Source organism: Cupressus sempervirens, chromosome 3, assembly GCF_028749045.1.
Source record: "Cupressus sempervirens isolate cs-2001-9-10 chromosome 3, ASM2874904v1, whole genome shotgun sequence".
NCBI lineage: Eukaryota > Viridiplantae > Streptophyta > Pinopsida > Cupressales > Cupressaceae > Cupressus > Cupressus sempervirens.
This window is the reverse complement of record NC_143120.1, coordinates 528819645-528841106: the sequence shown is the minus strand read 5'-3', so window position 1 is coordinate 528841106 and position 21462 is coordinate 528819645.

Genomic DNA, 21462 nt, shown 5'->3' with positions numbered 1-21462 from the left:
TGAAAGTGTTATCACTTTGAAGATGTTGCTATCAAAAAGGGTGACATTGTTAGGATTTAAATAAAAATGGAAATGAAAAGGATAAGGACAAGCCTTGGAACCAAAACAAGTGTGTAGTCAATGATGGAGTTGTAGATGCTCCTAAGACTAAGGAACTAGCCTTTCACTTATTTGATGCTATATATGCTACCAAGCAAAAAGAGACCTCCAAGCCACAATATTTTGATAAGGCTAAGAGACTCTCTAGACCAAGGTGCACTTACACACCCATGGTTGACTCATATGAAGTGGTCTTGAAAAATTTCCTACCAACAAGCTCATCATACTACCTAACAATTCTCGACCCATCAAACCTAATTGGTGGAGAGATGACCAATATTGAAATTACCATACAAATAAGGGTCATAATAATAATAATGCTAGAAGATCAAGGATGTCATTCAATATCTCACTGATGAGGGAAAAGTAGTCATAGATGGCTTAGTTAAAAATTCTAACCATAAGGATTTCAAACAACTATTTCCTAAATATGAAAAAGGAGAGACATCCAAAGCCAACGAAAAGGGAAATAAACATGTTGGAACCTATTAAGATCATCTATATGATGGGTTCCAAATTTGATGAGGAACCCAATAATGACACTCATGATGAGAAACATAAGGTGGTCTTGAGAATGTGCAACCCTCATCAAAACTTCAAAGAAACTAGATCTAGGGTGTCCTTTAGGGTAGCAGATTCCTCCTCTTCTCATAGTGGGACCTTGAACATTCTCACTAGGGGAGAATCTAAGGTTGTTCTTAAAGTGGATAATGATCCCAAACATGCCTCATCTTTCAAATAGGTGGCTCTGCCTACTATATCTAGTTATGACCCTATAGGTCAATTGCAACAGATTCCTGCAAAAATTTAGATTTTCAAGTTGCTAGAGTTGTCTCCTTTGCATAAATAGATCTTAGAGAAATATCTACACACTTCTAATATTCCTACACATATTGATGCTAAGAAATTCCAAGCTATGGTAAACCACATTTCCTCACCTCACTATCTTACATTTTCTGAAGAGGATGTTGGAACAATTGATTAATTGTGTATCGTCTTTGATGTTACACAAAATGTCATATCATCACCAGTCAGTGTATGTCAAGCTTACTCAAGAATTGAAGATAGTTTTCTGTGTCTATTGAGCATTCCAAAGTTTTCCTAGTTTAGAAGATAGTATCTATCAAGTTTACTTTAGTGTCAAAGAAAAGGCTTATGAAAGTTGAGTGTTAACCAAGCTCACTTAGTTACCAAAGGAACTCTACGAATATGTAGTATTAACCGAGCTCACTTGGTTACCAAAGGAACTTTTTGAATATGTAGTGTTAATTGACTTCACTTGGTTAGCATAGGAAAATTGTTTCTAAGTTAGTGTCTACCGAGCAGGATCAACTAACAAAAAAATTTATTGTTTTGGCATAGTAAGATTTATTTGTTGGTTCTAGCTAACTAAGGAGATGAATATTAATTATTTTAATTTATATTCTAGCTAACTTGACAATATAAAAGATATAAATACAAGGTCAAGTTGAGAATTATAAAGTGTGTGAATGCATGGAAGATAATTGAAGACTTAATAATGCTAACAGGAAGTGAATCAAAAGGATAAGCAGAATATCCTTGTGAATGCGATCAGATTTTCACAATCCATAATAGTTATGATACACTAGTTTTTGGATTAGATTGTGTAAATATTTTTTCCATCAATGTTTCAAATCACACTATGTGATCCATCATCAGGATGAGATAGCAAGAGATGTAAAATAATGTAAGTTGCAGATTTAGCTCTCTTGCTCTCTCATCTTAATGATGGATCATGTAGTGTGATTCAAAATGTTGATGGCAAAAATCTTTACATAATCTAATTTAGAAACTATTGTATCATAAATATCCTTGTGAAGATGAAAAGACATATTTGATCAAGAAGGATCAAGTATACAAGCTAGAATTGAGATCTGTAATCAGCAATTTAGTTGCATCCAAATTAGGTCGTCCCATTGTTACTCTGTAATCATTGTAGTAGTGATTTAAATCTCTTAACAAAGTTCACTTAACAGCTATTTGTAAATCCTCTAACAAGGTGGAATTTCTATTGAATTTTCCAAAGACCTCTAAAAAGGATATTCCTAATAAGGTGATTAAATCCTCTAATAGGTTTACACCTAATAGTGTGTTTTTTAATCTTTAATAGGGTTGGCTCCTAGTAGGGCTCACTTTAGAAGAGTGAAAATCAGTAACTAGTTGCAATTGGTGGTTTTTTCCAAATTGGGTTTCCACATTAAATCTTGGTGTCAAATTTTTTCATGTTATTTTTCTTATATGTTTTCACTTAAGCTAATATAATAGTGAACATAGAGAATATCTTAAGATTTTCATATTAAGTATTTATCGAGCATTTTCATTGTTTACCAAGTCACAACATTTTTTTTGTGTTTGTCAAGCATCAATAGCATTCAATTTTCAAAGGTTATTTTTTACTAACATATAAGGGATCTAGAATTTATTTTTGTGGTAACTAATTCACCTCTCCCCTCTTAGTTACTCATTTTATATTTCTAACAATTGGTATCAGAACTTTTGGTGCTTGCAAAGAAGGTTTCAATGACCTGAGCTAAAGATCAAGATGTCTTACAGAAGAGAGATTCCCAAGTTAAACATGTAGACACCTAAATTTGTCCAAAACCTATTTCCTGACCAATTAAATAAATATTTATTATTTATTAAATTCTCCTACTTTTAATTAAATAAATTTACATTTATTTAATTATGTTCACTTTTCCTTGATTTAAATAAACTAAGGTTTATCTAAATCCTAGCCTTTCCTTGATTTAAATAAACTAAGGTTTATCTAAATCCTAGCCTTTCCTTGATTTAAATAAAATAAGGTTTCTTTAAATCCTAACCCATTCACTTTAATTAATTACTTCGTTTACTTAATTAATCTTTGCCTAATCCCACTTGGAATTAAATGCTACATTTAATCCTATTTGAGCACATGGCTCCTACCTTTAACCCTCACCTAACCTCACTTGCCCAACCTAACCCACCTTTCTAAACCTACCCACTTCCTTAATCATGCTTTCTTTCCCTAATCACTTAGCTAATCACCTTTTAATCCTAAGTGTGTGCTCACACATGTGTGAGGGATGTTCACACTTTCCTCATCCCTCATGTCTTCCATATCTCTTGCACACTTGTCCTCTTGCATGAGAGTCAAGGTGTCTCACACATGTGTGAGAAGCCATTCTTCTCACACCTCTTGCACACTTGTCCTCTTGCATGAGAGTCAAGTTGTCTCACACATGTGAGAAGCCATGCTTCTCACACCTCTTGATCATGTCACCATCAAAGGTTGCTCACACATGTGTGAGAATTTTAGCCCCTTTGAATGGTCAAAACCCTAATCCATGTGTAGTCTACTTGGCCTGCACCTCATTGACACCTCATTGATCCTGAGAGATCCTAGCCCTTCATCTTGCATTCAATCTTAGTCATCCATTGCATCCATTTCATATAAAAGAAGAGCCCTCTCCTCATTTTCACAAGCACTATCTACCCCATTGTTATGCTGGAGGAATTGTGAGCAACCACATCCCATGAGCAAGGAAATCATCAACCACTTGGTGATTTGTAAGGTTTGCATAGTGCTATTTTGGTTTCATGTTATGCTTATTTGCATGTTTATCTTCCATATTTTGAGGTTTGCATAATCATGTAGGAATAGATATTAGTTGCTTAGTATTTATTTTGTTATTAAATTTTTATGCAATAGTGGGGTGGGGGTGCTTATTTAGTTTCATTTATATCTTCTTCTATACATTTTAAATATATATAAAAATTGTTTCAAAAAAAAAAAGTGGGTTGGGGGAATAAATTTATTAAAGTTTTTTTTTTTTAATCATTTGTGTATTGTAAATTAAATCTAAAATCTAAAAACAAAACAAAAAATCTAAAATCTAAAATCTAAATTTTTTTTTTTTTTAAATCAAAATTTAAAAAATAAAAAATAAATTATTTTTTAATTAAAATCATTTTTGTGCAAGTTTAGTGCTACAGGCATCACCACTGGCAGCGCCCGTGAACGTTGCCCCCACCCCTGCAATTCCCCAACTGGCTGCTCCCACCATCTCCTCCTCCACTGCCATTTCTCTGTGATCATTTGCCCTGAACTCCTACCTCCTCTCTCTCCTTCCCACAACCCCCTCCACAACGTCTGCTCGCCACTCAGCCATGAGCCGCATTTCCACTTCCTTCCTCTGGTGCCCTATGACTCCCTCCCACGCCATCATGGACCCCACTGCGACCCTCTGCAACTCTCGGTGGCTCTTGCGGCTGCTCCTCAGTGTCTCTACCCCTACACTTCCCAACTCTCACCTCAGCCTCAGCCCTTCCATCTCCATCACACCCCCTGCGCCATCCCTCTGCTTCAAACCCAAACCCTGCTCAAAGCCGCTCATGCCTCAACTTCATGGCTACTCCTCCCACGAAACCCTGGCACCTCCACCACTACTTCCACCGCCTCCTCCATCCACTAATCTCCTGGCCATGCTGCTTCAATCCCTATGTCTCTCGCAGCCCGAGTGCCACCAGCTACATCACATCCCAGCCGATCCGCTCCCTGTTCAATCCCCCTCTACCATCATCACCATTTCCTTTGCAACCCACCTCTTCCGAGTGCTTCACTTCCACTACGGCCATGCTGCTTCAAACCCTGCATCACCACCACCCTGCTTAAATCACCGCCTCCACCTTGCAAACCCTCCACCCATTGCTTTGTTTTGTAAAAAAATAAAAAATAAAATTATATTCTTTTTCCTTTTCAAAACGCCAAAACAAACACACACAAAAAAACAATTTTTATTTTTATTTTTCCCACTTTACTTTTTTTTCAAACAAACATAACATTTATCTTTTTTGTTATCAAAAATTTTGATCTCATGACTTTTTTTTTATAGCAAAAATGTCAAAAAAATATTTTAAAAATTGCTTGACAGCACCCTAACCATCAAATTTTTACTTTCAGGTCGTTGAAATGATCATTGCATCAGCAGTCTACATGCCCTTTTAGATCATAAGGAGCAACCTTTGGTCTTTTGCTCATAACTTGAGCATATGAGCTCCGTTTTTGCAAAACAAAATATCGCCGGAAAGCTAATTTTGAGCCTGTCGTAATGGTACTAGTTTTATAAAATTTTGATGCTATTTATATCTTCTTTTTTCCTGTAAAAGACAAAACTTTGTGCTAACCTTTTCATTGCAAGGTTGTTTCACATTTTTCCTACATTTTTGTTGCCCTAACTTGTGTTTATAGGGATATTTTTCTCACTAACAATATTGCTTGCAGGTTTTGCCTTAATTTTATCTTGGGAATGAACTTGTATGCCTAAATACTTGTCTTTGAATGCATGGTTAAGGCTAAAACAATCAAATTCAATCGTGAATGCCTTAAGGGAATGGACATGAATGCTTAGGCTAGCAAACATTTAGAATTAGTGCTTAAAATGAACTCACACAATCTTGAATGTCTTAAGGGAATGGACATGTATGCTTAGGCTAGCAAATATTTAGAATTGGTGCTTAAAATGAACTCGCACAATCTTGAATGCCTTAAGGGAATGGACATATATGCTTAAGGTAGAAAACATTTCAAATTGGTGCTTAAAACAAACACTCACTCAATCTTGAATGCCTAAAAGGAATTTGATTCTTTCCTTGTCAAATTTGCTTATGCATACGCTTAATTTACTTTCTTGTTGATGAACCTACACTTTAATTTATGTTGATGATGATTTCAAGTTGAAAAGAACATTGTATGCTTTAATCACGTGTGTCTTCAAGTAGATTAGAAAACCTAAAGTTTCATTGGGAAAGAACGCATGTCTTTTGAGCCCCGAGGCCACTTACGTATTCTCTCCCCTCGCGCCTTTGGGTGATCTTGGGTGCACAAGAAATAAGTGGTCTTTTTTTTCTTTTTTAGGAGGCCTACTTGGGGATTTCATCACCCCTTGGGACTACTTCAACTCCAGTGTTCTGACGGAGTATAAATATATGGAGGTGAATCGAAAGACACCTCTCTTGGAAGAATAATATTGTCGCTCTTAGTCTTGGCTAAGCCCCAATGAACTTTATACCTTTGGGAAGTGAAGGAGGAGATTTGGGTTACCATCTCCCCCTAGCTGTGTGGCAGTATTTTCTTTCATCTACAAATTTGGGCCTCACGTACCTTGCGTATATCGAGGACATCCTCTAATTGATCCTTGTACATCCTAGTTGCAACTTTATAAGTTTGTTGATGTGTTTGATGTTCTTGAGTGTTTGAAACACACTTGCCTTGTACATATTTCCTTTTTTGATTTTGCATCTTAAACCTAAAAATCCAAAAAAAATTGTAAAACTTCAAAAATCCAAAAAAATCAAATAATTTCAAAAACAACAAAAATAAGTCTTGGTTTAGATTCCCCTAGTCAAGTTTTCCACATCACATCTTCTTTCCATCAAAGTTATCACCCTCATATATCTTGTCTTCATCATTCAAACCATTTCCTTGATGTCTTCATCATCTCTATTCATCCACATCATTTCCTTTTCTTCCTCATCATTCAATCTAATCCATAATCTTCATCCTAGTCATGCTTCATCATCATCTGGATCCAATTTCCTTGGCCAATCTCATAATTCATTCCTAATTCAATTCTTCACATCATCATTCTTCTAATCCAAGCCCTTGTCAAATTCATTCCTTTCTAATCAATTCCTAATTCAATCCATTTACCTCTTCATCCATAATCAATCTTTCTAATTTCATCCATTCACGTCTTCTTCTAATTCAACATTGCATCACATATTCTACTTTGGACATAGGAGCATTTTCATCAACATTGGACTTTAATTCAAATCTCACATTCACTTGTTCACAATGTCATAGGGATTTTCATCAAACCAAATCAAACCCTAATCCAATCAAATCAAATCAAATCAAACCCTCATCATATCAACATCAAATCAAATCATATCAAGTAAAATCTAATTCAAATCAAATCAACACAAAGTCCAAAATTTCTCCTAGTTCTAAGTTCATATTCCATCCATCCTCAAATCTTTCATCTCTTCATCTAACATCTATGGATCTGAATTTGCTTAATCAAATGGTTGACAATCTTCACCGACAATATGGAGTTATATCTCCTGTTCAACCTGCATATCAAATACATCCTCAAAACTTCATATCCAACTCTCATCCATCTCATGTGCATTATTATTCTACCTTTGAAAAGGGAAATCTACCTCATTATCATTACACTACATACGCTTCTATTCATAGCCCACACACTTCCTCAAACACAAATGACCTTGCCAAGGAAATAGAGCAACTAAAGAATTGTCTCTTAGCAAGTCAACAACAAGAGGCCACCTTCCATGCCATGTGTCCTCTTCCCCCATGTTTTGAAGATCCTATTCCTCATGTCCAATCCAACCCCAATCCTCCATGCAATTCCCTTCACAATCATAATCCTCCAAAAACATCATCCCCACCTCGTAAGGGGTTTTTCACATCACTCTTGGCTAAGTGTAAAGAACAAGATAAAGTGAGCCAATCACCCAAAGTTCCTTCTCCAAAGAATGTCACTATAGATTCATCTTCTCATCTAGATCCGAGCATTTCTCCATCCCCTAGTTCCCCTATCCCTCAATATCCATTTATCCTTCCTAGTCCAGCTCATGATTCCCTTCCTAATCAAGATTAAGACATTCCATGTACTGCACACCTTACCAATTCCACTCCATCTCATGACAAAGTTCCTTCCACCCCATTCGCTAATATTCCTCCATGTCAAGATCAAATCACTCCATCTCATGATCCTATTCCATCTCATGATCCACTTGTTCCACTACACAATCCTCTTGTAAGCCAAGATCAATGCACCCCTTCATTTGCCTTTCATGACACCACTCCATATCAAAATCCTATTATCCCTCATAATCCCCCTTGCAATCCTAATCCTCCACATGATCCTATCCCACCTATCCAATCCATTCATGTATCCCATCTACTTGGACTCACATCTTGTATTGAAACTAATAAGTATCCCATTGAAGAAAATATATCTCAAGATGTTGGTATGCCTTCCACTCCTTCCAAACCTAAATTTCCTCCTTCCAAACCTAAAGATTCCCATCATTCCTCTTCCAAATCCATTTTAGGACCTTATATCCATATTCTCATTCCTTCCTCACTTCCATCCATTCTAGGTCCTTATGTTCCACAACCAAATCCTTCATCCCTTCCTTCTATTTTGGGTCCTTACATACATCTATCTGCCATATCCATGTTTCCCACTTCATCCCCTCATGCTTCTACTCAAGATCAACAAAGGCACACATCCTTGACTTCCTTCCAAAATTCACCATCCATATGCTCTCCATCTCATTTACCTTCATGCACCCATACCATGGCCAATGGAAGCAAATTGGATACTAAAGAAAAAGAAAATAAAGCAAAAAATCCACAAAAATCAAAGGATCAACATGTCCCCTCTAAAAGACATGTCCAAGAAAAGAAAAATCTGATCCAAAGCAAAATCGAAAGGCCACAAAGGCTGAAAATCAAAAAAGAAAAAATTTTGTGGATACCAAAGCTACTTACTATAGCAATGAATTTCAAAGAAAGATTCCAAATGACATCCAATTTGGCTACTCCAAAGGCTTCCCTCATGCATAAATTGTCCCAGCTTCCAATTTCTAAATCCATTTTGGGTCCTTATGCCCCAAAATCCACCATCCTAAATCCATCATCTCCTTCATCTATTTTGGGTCCCTAAATCCCAAAATCCACAATTTCCCCCACATATCCTCCACAATTTCCTCATTTCCATCACCCTTCAAGGTGTGTGCCAATGACGATCTTTCCATTTGCTTCATCCACCCATCCACAAGTCTTCCAACCTTGCATCCATCAACCATGTCTTTCTCCCACACCCTCCACCCCGTTACTCCAAACCCTTTCATAAGTCATTATTCTCCATTCCCTAATCCACCTCATCCTTCTTTTCGCTATCCTATCAAAATCTATGAGAAAATAGTAAAAATTTCTTGAAAATAATAAAGAAAGAGAAATACATATCAAGGGATACCATCCACATATCTAGATTCTTGAGTCCTCCCTTCATTCTCCTATCATGTATCCATTGCCTCCCTCTTCCACTTATCCATCCATTCACTTTTCCTCTTCCACTTGCACTCTACACTTGGGGTAAGCTCCATCTATACCACATTGCCTTACATATCTTCCATGCTTCCATCCACTGTTCATTATCCTTTTCCATCTTTGATCTTGACTTTCACTTTCCTTGCATCCATCCATATACACTTTGCATGTCCATTTCTTTTTGTCCATCCATTATCCTACATACTTCCATAATCCTTCCATACCTTTGATCTTGACATACTATCCATCTCTTGCATTCCATACTCCTTGTCACGTTCATTTCATCCATTTTCCATCCATACTCCTACATACTTCCATCCTTTTTTCATATGTCCTTGATCTTGGTCATCCCTTCCATCCCATCCCCTTCATATCACACACTTCATCCATACCCTTCATATCATTACCCCTTTTCCATACCCTCCCTCCCATATCCCTTATTCATTCCCCTTTCATACCCATGCTTGTGATCACTATTAGAGGCACAATACCAAAATGTTCATACATGCTTTGGTAGAGCACATGCCTCCTTTCCTCCATATGCTTGCCTTCGTTCCATCTTTCCATTTCCACACATCTTTTCCCACCATATTTTCTTCCATTTTCCTATCCTTGGTATGGGGCATTTGGACTCCTTCAAAACATGGTCCTTGGCTCTACATTTTCTGAAACCATATCATTTGGCCCCTCATATCCTTTCACCATTCCTTTCATCCACCAACTCACGTTGTTTTTCCTCCATGTACCATGCCTTGGGTCTCCCTTATCATTGGTCTCAATTCATTTCTATCCATTATATGCATTCATTCATATCACATTCAATCTAATTCTTCCAACTCACTTCAATCAATTTTCCCTTCTTCTAATTATTTCACATCAAATCAATTCTACTTTCATCATTCTTCATCCTATCAATATCTATTCTTCCAATCTCATCCCTGTTCATTCTTATATCTACCATAAAATCAAAAATTCAAAAAATCAAAAAAATCTCACTATGTAATCAATACTAATTCAATCAATCTAATCTTGCAATCTTGTACATCAATCCTTAATCAATTCATCAATTTGACCCAATCAGCTGAAAATCCATTAACCATATTTGAACATTATCATGGGATAAATCCTTCCTAATCCTTGGATGTGCATTATGCTTATCATTAGCTTTTCCATCCTTAGTCAATCATCATCACTTAATCCATTCATGGGTTTTCAGCTTGACTAGGGGCAAAATGTTAGTTTGCTTTTGGTTTTTCGTGCATGATTTCTTGTTACTTGTATGCATTAGTATTTTTTGCATTTATCATGGTCATTGCATCCTATTGTCCCCAAGAATCATGGTCTTCCATATTATGGTTTCATAAGACATATGGTTGTATTAGACACCTCTTGCACACTTGTCCTCTTGCATGAGAGTCAAGTTGTCTCACACGTGTGAGAAGCCATGCTTCTCAAACCTCTTGATCATGTCACCATCAAAAGTTTCTCACACATGTGTGAGCATATTGCCCTTTTTGAATGGTCAAAACCCTAATACATGTGGAGACTACTTGGCCTCCACCTCATTGACACCTCATCGATCCTAAGAGATCCTAGCCCTTCATCTTGCATTCAATACTAGCCATCCATTGCATCCGTTTCCTATAAAAGGAGAGCCCTCTCCTCATTTTCACAAGCACTATTTACCCCATTTTTTATGCTACAGGAATTGTAAGCAACCACGTCCCATGAGCAAGGAAATCATCAACCACTTGGTGATTTGTGAGGTTTGCATAGTGCTATTTTGATTTCATGTTATGCTTATTTGCATTTTTATCTTTCATATTTTGAGGTTTGCATAATCATGTAGGAATAGATATTAGTTGCTTAGTATTTATTTTGTTATTACATTTTTATGCAATACAAAACTAAGACAATTTTGTAGCATGGAAAGGACTTATGAGGTTACATCTCGCAACTATCAATGATTCAGGACGTAAGTATCTTAACAATGAACACAAGACTCTTATTGGAACATTATCAGTGGAAGATATTGCTGAAAAGAAAAATCATAACATCATGATGATTAACATTGCATCTTCTCTTTATTATGTTGAATTTGATGAAGTCAAAGACTATACTACAACTTAAGATATGTGGATTAAATTGCAAGACATCTATGGAGGAGATGATAATGTAAGAAGAGCTAAAGTAGAAAGTCTTAGAGGAAAATTTGATTAGATGAAAAAGAGAGAAGATGAAAACATTGCAAAATATGTGGAAAGAATCAAAGCAAGTGAGAGTGTAATCAAAGCATCTAGAGGAGATATTAAGGACAAAATAGTTGTGAGAAAGGTACTTAGAACCCTTGTTCTTATCTATGCAATTAGAGTGTATGCTATTCAAGAGATGAGTTGTGATCCAAATAACAATATAACTTTGGATGCTCTAGTTGGAAGATTGATAGCTTTTGAGTTGGACAACCATGATAACTATGTTCCTAGTTCCAAAGGTATTGAGTCTATATTTGAAGCCAAACCCTCACTCAAGAAAATAGGTAAGAAATCAAAGGCAAATCAATTAGGAAGTGAAGAAGAAGAATAAAAAATTTAGGTAGTGATCTTGAAGTTGTTCAAGCCCTATTTATAAAAAAATATTCCAAAGGCAAAGGAAAGTACAAAGGTAAGATTCTTCTAATCTGCTTTTCTTGTGAAGAAATTGGTCACATTGGTACAAGATGTCCAAATAGAGAAAATAAGGATGAAAAGAAAAAAAATAAGTACAAAGGAAAGAAGGAATTCAAAAACTACAAGGAATATAAGGACAAAGGTAAGAAATCTTGTCTTATGGCTAAAGAATCTAATAATAGTAAGGATGAAATGGTATATATTGTTGTAAAAGATGAATCTGATGATAAAGGAGATAAGATGGCACTTATCTCTCATGTTAGTAAAAATGAAACATGGATTACTGACATGGTTTTTCACATCATATAACTAGAGACAAAACAAACTTTGAGCACAAAGAATATTATGATGGTGGTAGTATGAGATTTGGAAACAATGAACCTTGTTGCATAAAAAGAAAAGCATGTATCTCATTAACCAATGAAATTATATGTGATAACGCTTATTGGGTTGAAGGACTAAAGCATAATCTACTGAGTGTGGCATAGTTAAACAACATAGGTAAAATTTATGAATGGGAAGGCCAAATTGTTGGATGAGAAAGGAAATTTGGTTGGATCAGGCAAACAAACAAAAAGTAACATATTCTATCTAGATCTCAATAAAAGTTCATGTTTTATTTCTCAAGTAGAAGAAAGCTAATTATGGAACAAAAGATTATGTCATGTAAAAACTAATAATCTAGTTAAAATAAGAAAAAATAGATAAGAGGTATTCCTGGCTTAGGGAAACCTAATATGGGTCTATACAAAATGTGTCAAATTGGTAAGATAGGAAAGACTAGCTTCAAAAGAAAGAACTATCATTTTCAAGAAGTCTTAGAGCTTGTGCATATAGATTTATGTGGACCTATTGGAATAGAGAGTTACAGTGGAGATAATTTTTTCATTCTTTTTGTTGATGACTATTCTAAAATGATGACTATAATGTATCTAAAAGAAAAATCAGAAGCTTTTCAAAAATCCAAGTAGTACCTAGTAAGAGTAGAAAAAGAATCTGGAAAGAAGTTGAAATGTTAAATTCATTTCAACCAAATTCAATGAATTTTGTATTGAAAAAGGAATTAAAAGAAAAGTATCAGCCTCTGGTACACCTCAGCAGAATGGTATAGCTAAAAGAAGGAATACATCCATCATGGATTGTGCAAGAACACTAATGATAGAAAAGAATTTTACAATCAAATACTGGAAGGAAGCAATAAGCACTTCAGTACATACTTTGAACATAGTACAACTGAAGAAAGACTCAAATCAAACTCCTTATAAACTATGGCTACAAACCTAATGTAAGTTACTTGAAAGTATTTGGCATTAAATGTTATATCTTGAAAGAATCTAGAAAAGGTAAATTTGATATCAAAGGTGATAAAGGAATATTCCTAGGATACTCCTACAGAAGTAAAGATTACAAATGTTTTAATTTGTCTACTCATAAAATCATAGCAAGTGCACATGTGAGAATCGATGAGTTTGTAGAAAAGAGTGAAGAAGAAAGCAAAAAGGAGCCTGAGGATTATAGAAGATTTTTTTACTATGAACTTGATACCCTACCAAATCTATCTAGTAGATAGGAGGCTTCACCTCCTGAGTCCCCAAAATCTCCAACAACTAGCAAGTTGCAAACATTGCAACCCAAGTCACAATCTAAAGGACCCGATTCACAATCAGAGGCTACTAAGATATTACTAGAGAAAACCAAGTCTAATGGACCCAAGTAATAGATAGTGGGACCCGAGCTTAATAATGAAGCTCATGAAGAAATCAGTAAAACAAACTCCAAATCCAAATAGCTTGTGCTAGCAAGATATGTCAAAAGGCATCATGCACCTAACCACATCATTGGAGACAAATCATATGGAACAATGACAAGAAAAAAATTGAAAGGTACATGTTTACTTGCTGAATTTGAACCTAGAAATGTTAAAGATGCTTTGGATAATGAAATTTGGATTGAAGCAATGAAAGAAGAAATAGAACAAATAAAAAAGAATAAGACCTGAACTCTTGTTCTTAGAGCCAAGGATAAAAATGTAATTGGCACAAAGTGGGTATTCAAAAATAAGCTAGATGAAGATGGAAAAGTTTCCAAAAACAAAGCAAAGTTGGTATGTAAAGGCTATTCTCAAGAAGGCATTGATTATGGTGAAACTTTTGCTCCTATTGCAACATTAGAAGGTGTTAGAACTTTACTAGCTTATGTAGCTCATAGAGGATTTAAAATTTATCAAATGGATTTAAAATCTGCATACTTGAATGGAATTCTTAATGAGGAAGTCTACATTGAACAACCTGAAGGTTTTGCAGATCCTAGCAAAAGAGACATGGTCTGCAAATTACACAAGGCATTATATGGTCTCAAGAAAGCTCCCAAAGCTTGGTATGAAAGACTCCATAACTACTTGGTACAAATTGGTTTTCAAAGAACAAATGATAACAATAGTTTGTATATCAAAGGACCAGTTAAAAACATTGTGTTGGCAGAAATATTTGTTGATGATAATCTATTCATAGGAAATGATGACTTGTGTAAGGAATTTTCAAAAAAAATGAGTAAATAATTTCAAATATTTATGTTTGGAGAGATAAAATTATTTTTTGGATTGCAGATCTAGAAAAAGAAAGATGGTATCTACATTACTCAATCTAAATATGTCAAGGAAATACTAAAGAAATTTGGAATGGAAGATTCAAGACCAATTGGAACCCCTATGTCTAATGGACATAAGCTTTCCAAAAATGACAATTCAAAAGAGGTAGATCAAATCACATACAAATCAATAATTATAAAAGTGTAGTATGTAATGCATACAAGGCCTAATATTGCATTAGCAGTCAGTATGGTGGCAAGATTCTTAGAAAATTCCAAAAAAAATCACATGATGGCAATAAAAAGAATCATGAGATATCTGAAAGGTACTGAAGAGTATGGTTTATGGTACAAAATAGGGAGCAATTCAGATTTAAAATTATTTATAGATGTTGATTGGACAAGAAGTATTGATGATAGAAAAAGCACTATTGGTGGAGCATTCTTTCTTGGTAAAAGACTAGTGTCTTGGACAAGCAACAAACAAAATTGTATCTCTCAGTCCAAAGCAGAGATAGAATATATGGCAGCAGTAGTCAATTGTTCTAATATTGTTTGGTTCAAACAATTATTGGTAGGAATGAAGATAGAGATCAAGGATCAAGTAGTTATATACTGTGATAACACCAATGAAATCAATATATCAAAAATCTAGTGATGCATACCAAAACAAAACATATTTCTATAAAATATCATTTCTTAAGAGAATTGGTACAAGATAAAGATATAAGATTGGAATATGTAAATATAAAAGAACAAATTGTAGACATATTCACCAAGCCATTACCTAAGGATGAATTTATGTATCTAAGAGGTAAGCTATGGGTCATTCTCCTATCTAAATCTCACTAAATGAAGTTTAGTGATGCATCAACCAAAGCATGTTGAAGATCAATTAGTTGGTGTAGTATTGACAAGGTCATGTTGCAAATGAATTAGTACTTGAGGTACATTGATATTCACTGATTACTATCTTTGGCATGAGATGTCAAAGAGGAAGAAGTTTGATGTCATATCTCATATAAATTTTGTAAAGAAATGTACAAAGACAGAATGAACTTGGTTTAACATCAAAGTTGGAGTTTTCTATCAAAATAAGTTGTAGTAGACAAAAGTTTTCTAACAAAGGGAGAAATTGAAGATAGAAAGAATTCACACTGATAGAGGTAGTTCTCATGGATGAGAATTAGAATGAAACTAAGAAAAATGCCTTACTTTATTCCTGCTTTAAAATTTTTATTACATTATAACATGTTGTGTTTCCATCAATGCCAAAGAGGAAGATTGTTGGAACAATTGATTAATTGTGTATTGTCTTTGATGTTACATAAAATGTCATATCATCACTCGTCAATGTATGTCAAGCTTACTCAGGCATTGAAGACAATTTTTTATGTCTACCAAGCATTCCAGAGTTTGCCTAGTTTAGAAGATAGTATCTACTGAGTTCACTTGGGCATCAAAGAGAAGTTGAGTGTCAACCAAGCTCACTTAGTTAATGAAGGAAATGTTTGTTTGAACTAGTGTTAAGCGAGCTCACTCGGTTACCAAAGGAACTTTGTAAATTTGCAGTGTTAAGCAAGTTCACTCGGTTACCAAAGGAACTTTGTGAATATGCAATGTTAACCAATTTTACTTGGTTAACATAGGAAAATTGTTGATAAGTTAGTGTCTACTGAGCAGGGTCGACTAACAAAGGACTTTCTTGTTTTTGCATATTAATATTTATCTTGTTGGTGTAAATAGGTATTTACTATTTACACTTTACTTAAGTTTACTTAGGTTAGTGCATTATTTTATTATTTCTTTTTATGAGACGCTTAGGAGTTTGTGCACCTTCTTGAGTTGTCATGTTAACAACACAAAAGTACGCAACTCTAATTATGCACATGGTGTCTACAACACAGGAGTTTGCATCATTCACTGAGTTGTCATGTGGATAGCACAGTTATTCGCACACCTAATTTAGCACATGTTGTCTACAACACTGATTAGCATGTCACACCATTGTAGGCTTATCCTCTCATCATCACACTTACTTCTATGCTTAATAGAGGATAACCCATATCTGGTGGACATGTGCCTTGTTGATGAATCATGATGCTAATTCTGAAGCATTCTAGATGCATCTCAAAGGACTTTATATTCAAGCACTCCTAATGTACTTGTACATTGTATTGAATACTATACAGTTATTCTAATCATACTTTGGTCTAATTTGTGCTTGTATTTTGAGTTCCTTGGTCTTGGGTAAATTCTTCCCTAAGGTAAATTCTTGCATGGTATTAGAGCTGAGGGATATACTTGTCACATAGCCATTGGAGACCTCATTGCTTCATCTCTCTAAGGGACCCAATTTAGATCTAGAGCATTAGCTACAATTGGGAGTGTCTAGAGGTGAAGTAGACCTTGCCATTGCATCCAAAATGATGATTTGGTGAAGATTGACAATAAATACACCTATTTTTTGCCATAGTCAACCGAGAGGCAAAATTTTTTTGAAAATCAAAACCCAAAGGCCCGATTTGCAAAGCCAGGTATGATCTTTTTCAATCTGTTAAATTAAATTTTGGATCAGTTTAATTCTACATTTTTCTTGCAATTTCAAAAAAAATTGAATTATTGGGCATCCAGGTAGAGAAAAACAAAATTTCCAAGCACCAAGTAGTGACACCTTGGTCCTATGCAATGCAGAATATTTTGCATTCTGCAGGTATTATTTTATTTTGTAAGTTTATTATTTATTTATTCATAGGTAGGCATCTATAATTTTCGGCCATCAAATCCGGCCGACGAGTCTCAATACATAACCGACGGGCACTAATACCTTAACTGATGGCAATCTTTATTTCCACCTACCTGCAGCCAATTCATTTTTCACTTGTGGACTCTATTCTTTAAACAGTGCAAATCCCTCTCATTTAATCAATGTGGGACTAATATTTGAGGGTTCCCTACCATGTTTTCTAAATTCAATGCCATTTTTTTAAAACTTCACGGTAAAAGTCTCATCCTTTGGTGGTCACTGCACCCTTAGCCACATGAAAAATTCAAACAAAATGAGCACTAGCTCAAACTCAAAATCCTTACTTTGTCAGTGCTAGCTTGTAACCCATATAGCCCATCCACAAAACATGAGGTGACTGGTAGCACAGATACATGTCAGCCATTGACTGTGCAAATAGTGACAACAACATGCCACATCAGCTTACCAATTTAGCTAATCATGAACTACATGTAGACCTAACATGTCAAATTTTTCCATACCATTCCGTACAGGCCATACAGTGACATTAGCATCCATACAGGTGATGTCATCAACATGTCAGCAGAGCCTAGCATAGACGCTGACATGAACAATATGCTATGTTAAATTTGATGGCCATTTAACTATCATACCAGGGCATTTTTGAATAGCTTTAATGGTAATTTGATGGTCAAATTTAAGTTCATGTTTTCCTCTCCAGACCCCTCTTCATATGTAGTTTTGATTTTGGAGCTCAACTTTGAAAGGCCATAACTTGGACATTTGAACTCCAAACAAGTCCAAGTTTTTTTTATTTTGGGTAAAATTTCCTAAATTTTTTAGTGGTACAACTATTTTCTAGTTTTGGTGCACGAATTTGTCACTATAAGAATTTTTTGGTGACTATACCTATCTAATCCTACTTTTTGCAACTTCAAATGCATCGTACGAGCTCATCCGGACTCCAAATCAGGTTCTATTTTTTTTGAAAGTGTATTTTTTTTGTCTAGTTTTTAGATTTGTAGTCAGATTGTAGTCTTATTTGGACAAAACTATCACTTTTAGAGATAGCTCCTATTTTGCATTGTATTGCTTCACCATTGATGTAATTTTGAGCTACATTGTAATACTCCAAATTTGTACTCTATCTAAAGGTTGTAGTTAGCAAAATCAGAAAGTCCACTTTGTCCATTTTGGCAAGTGGCCCATTGTAAATGCACTATATATAAAGTGCCAAAATCATTTTTTTTTTTTGGGGGGGGGGGGGCGGGATTTTTTGATTAAGTGAAAAGGGGGGCTGTGTACTATGTACTATGTCTCCTTGATCTTGTGTTCTTGCATTATGGGTTCTTTTTCAAAATTAACTCCACATAATTATGCTACTTGGAAAGAAAACATTAAAGAGTCATTGGTAGAAAAAGGTTTATTGCATTATGTCACTGGTGTAGCAAAGAAACCTCCTATTCATGCTAATGAAGCTTGGAAAGAAGACTGGAAATCCAAACAAGAGATGGCCTTAGGCACCTTGTTGAAAAAAATCTTTGATCCTGTCAAATTTCACATTAGGAAGCTTACAAATCTAATAGAGATTTGGGCTAAACTTGAAGCTTTGTATAGGACAGTAGATGAAGACATGGCTTACACCATAGAGGATAAACTATTCAAGTTGGATCCTAGCAATTTTGACACCATCAAGGACTATCTTACCTAAGTAGAAATGTATAGGACACAGCTTAAAGATTGTGGTGAACCCATCAAGGATGGAAAGATGATCAAACACATCATGACTCATCTTCCACCTGAATATGCTCCTTTGTTTCTAGCTTAAATACACACAAATTAACAATGGGTAGTGCCTATGTTAAGCCTTCATTCAAGAAATTCTTAGAAATTTTGATCTTAGAACATGATAATCTAGTGGGTATGGGAATTCTCAAGTCTTCCAAAACTGAAGCCTTGGTAGCAAATGAAGGTAATTCAAGTGGTAAAAACTCAAACAAGAAGCAGAAGCAATGGAAGGCTAAGCCACAAGATGACACACAACAGTCCTCCTCAAAACAACAATCGTCCACAAGTCAATCTTCTTCCACTCAACATTCTTCTTCACAACAAAGAAAATATTCTTCCAAAAATAATCAAAAGGGGAACAATTCCAACAAAAAGGACAAGAAAACTTGCTCCTATAGTAAGAGGAATGGTCATGATGAACATGAGTGAAAGGATAAACAGATTGATGAATTGGCCAAGATTATGAGGAAACAAAAAATTGATGTACCAAATGCATATAAGGACAAGGGTTCTTCATCCACTTCAAAGGGCAAGGGACAAGCTTTAGTTGCAAGTACAAACAATGTGGAGGAATGGGTTCTTGATTCAAGAGCAACACATCATATGGATGCTTCAAGGGAGAAATTTTCCTCCTTAAAACCATCTAATGTACCTTACATCTATGTGGGTAATGATACTCAACTTGAAGTAGAAGGTAAAGAAAATGTTGAGTTGGAAAATGATGTCGTCAAGAATGTACTACATGTTCCTAACCTTAGCACCAACCTTCTCTCCATCTATCAAATCACTCACTATGGATGTGGCAACAAAGTATAGTTCCTCCCCAACACAATAGTGGTGAAAAATCTCAAAGATGATTCAATGGTGGTGGTTGGAAAGAAAAATCATGAGCCTAAGTCCACTTCTCTTGCCTTGTTGACTCATTCAAACACACAAAGTAAATTATGACACGAGAGATTTGGACACCTTAATTATCACTACCTTTAGCAACTCAGCATCAAGGAAATGGTCATTGGTCTACTCAAGTCAAGTTTTTAGAGGGTGCATGTCCCATTTGTGAAGCAGGTAAGCATCCCAAAGAGAAATATGACAAGGGGAAGTCTTGGAAGGCAACTATTGTTCTAGAATTGATTCATAGTGATGTAGTTGGCCCATTTCTAGTACCATCCTTTGGTAAGGCCCACTATGTTCTTACATTTATTGATAACTTTTTAAGGTACACTTGGGTCTTTTTCCTAACTCATAAGAGTGAAGTCTTTGACAACTTGATCACATTCAAAGCTCAAGTTGAGAAAAAATTAGGAAAAGTCATCAAGATCCTAAAGACAGATAATGGAAGAGAATATGTCAACTCTAAGCTTATAGACTTTTGCACACATGAGGGTATAGATCTTCAACATTCAATTGCATATATGCCACAACAAAATGGTGTAGCTGAAATAAAAAATAGAACCCTTAAGGAAATGACTACTTGCATGCTTCAATACGAGTCTCTAAATCAAGTTTTTTGGGTTGAAGCCATATGCTATGCCAACTACATCCAAAACAGAAGTCTACATAAGGCCTTAGATGGAATAACACCTTTTGAGGCTTGGTGTGGAAGAAAACCCAAGTGTCGAGCACTTCAAAGTTTTTGGTTGTCCAGCATGGGCAAGGATACCTCCACAAAAGCAAAAGGCATTAGAACCACAAAGAAAACCATGCATATTTTTTGGATAACTTGATCATCTCAAGGCATACAAACTAATGGATCCATAGACTCATGAAATATTTTATGAGAGGAGTGTTCACTTTGAAGAAACATGTCCAAGCTTGGCTTCTTTAACTCTTCCTTCTTCCTCCTTTATGGATAGTGATCACAGTGATGACAGTGACTCAGAAGATGAGATTCCTCCAACTTTGACTCATAGGACACCACCTTCATAGGGTCAACAAATAGTTGAGGACATTCCTCCTTCTTCTTCCACTAAACCTCAATGGGCATAGAAAATCCTTGATGCATAAGGTTCATTGGTGGGAAATCCTTCAGACACTCAGAGGACTAGGTCACAGCACAAGTCATTTCCACATGCATACATTGCCATTGCTTCAGATCCACAGTATTTTAAGGAAGCATCTGGGATTCCAGAATGGGATAAGGCTATGGAGGAAGAATATAATTCTTTGATAAAAAATAACACATGGGACTTAGTTCCCCTTCATAATGGAAGAAAAGTAGTTAGATGTAAGTGGATTTATCGAACTAAATTTGTAGCAAATGGAAGTGTAGATAAACATAAGGCTAGACTAGTTGCCAAAGGTTTCTCACAAGTTCCAGGTATTGACTATATAGAGACTTTTGCACCGGTTGCCAAGATGAACTCCATTCGCCTGACAGTAGCAATTATAGCAGCTCAAGGTTGGGTTGTTCACTAGATGGATGTTAAGAGCAC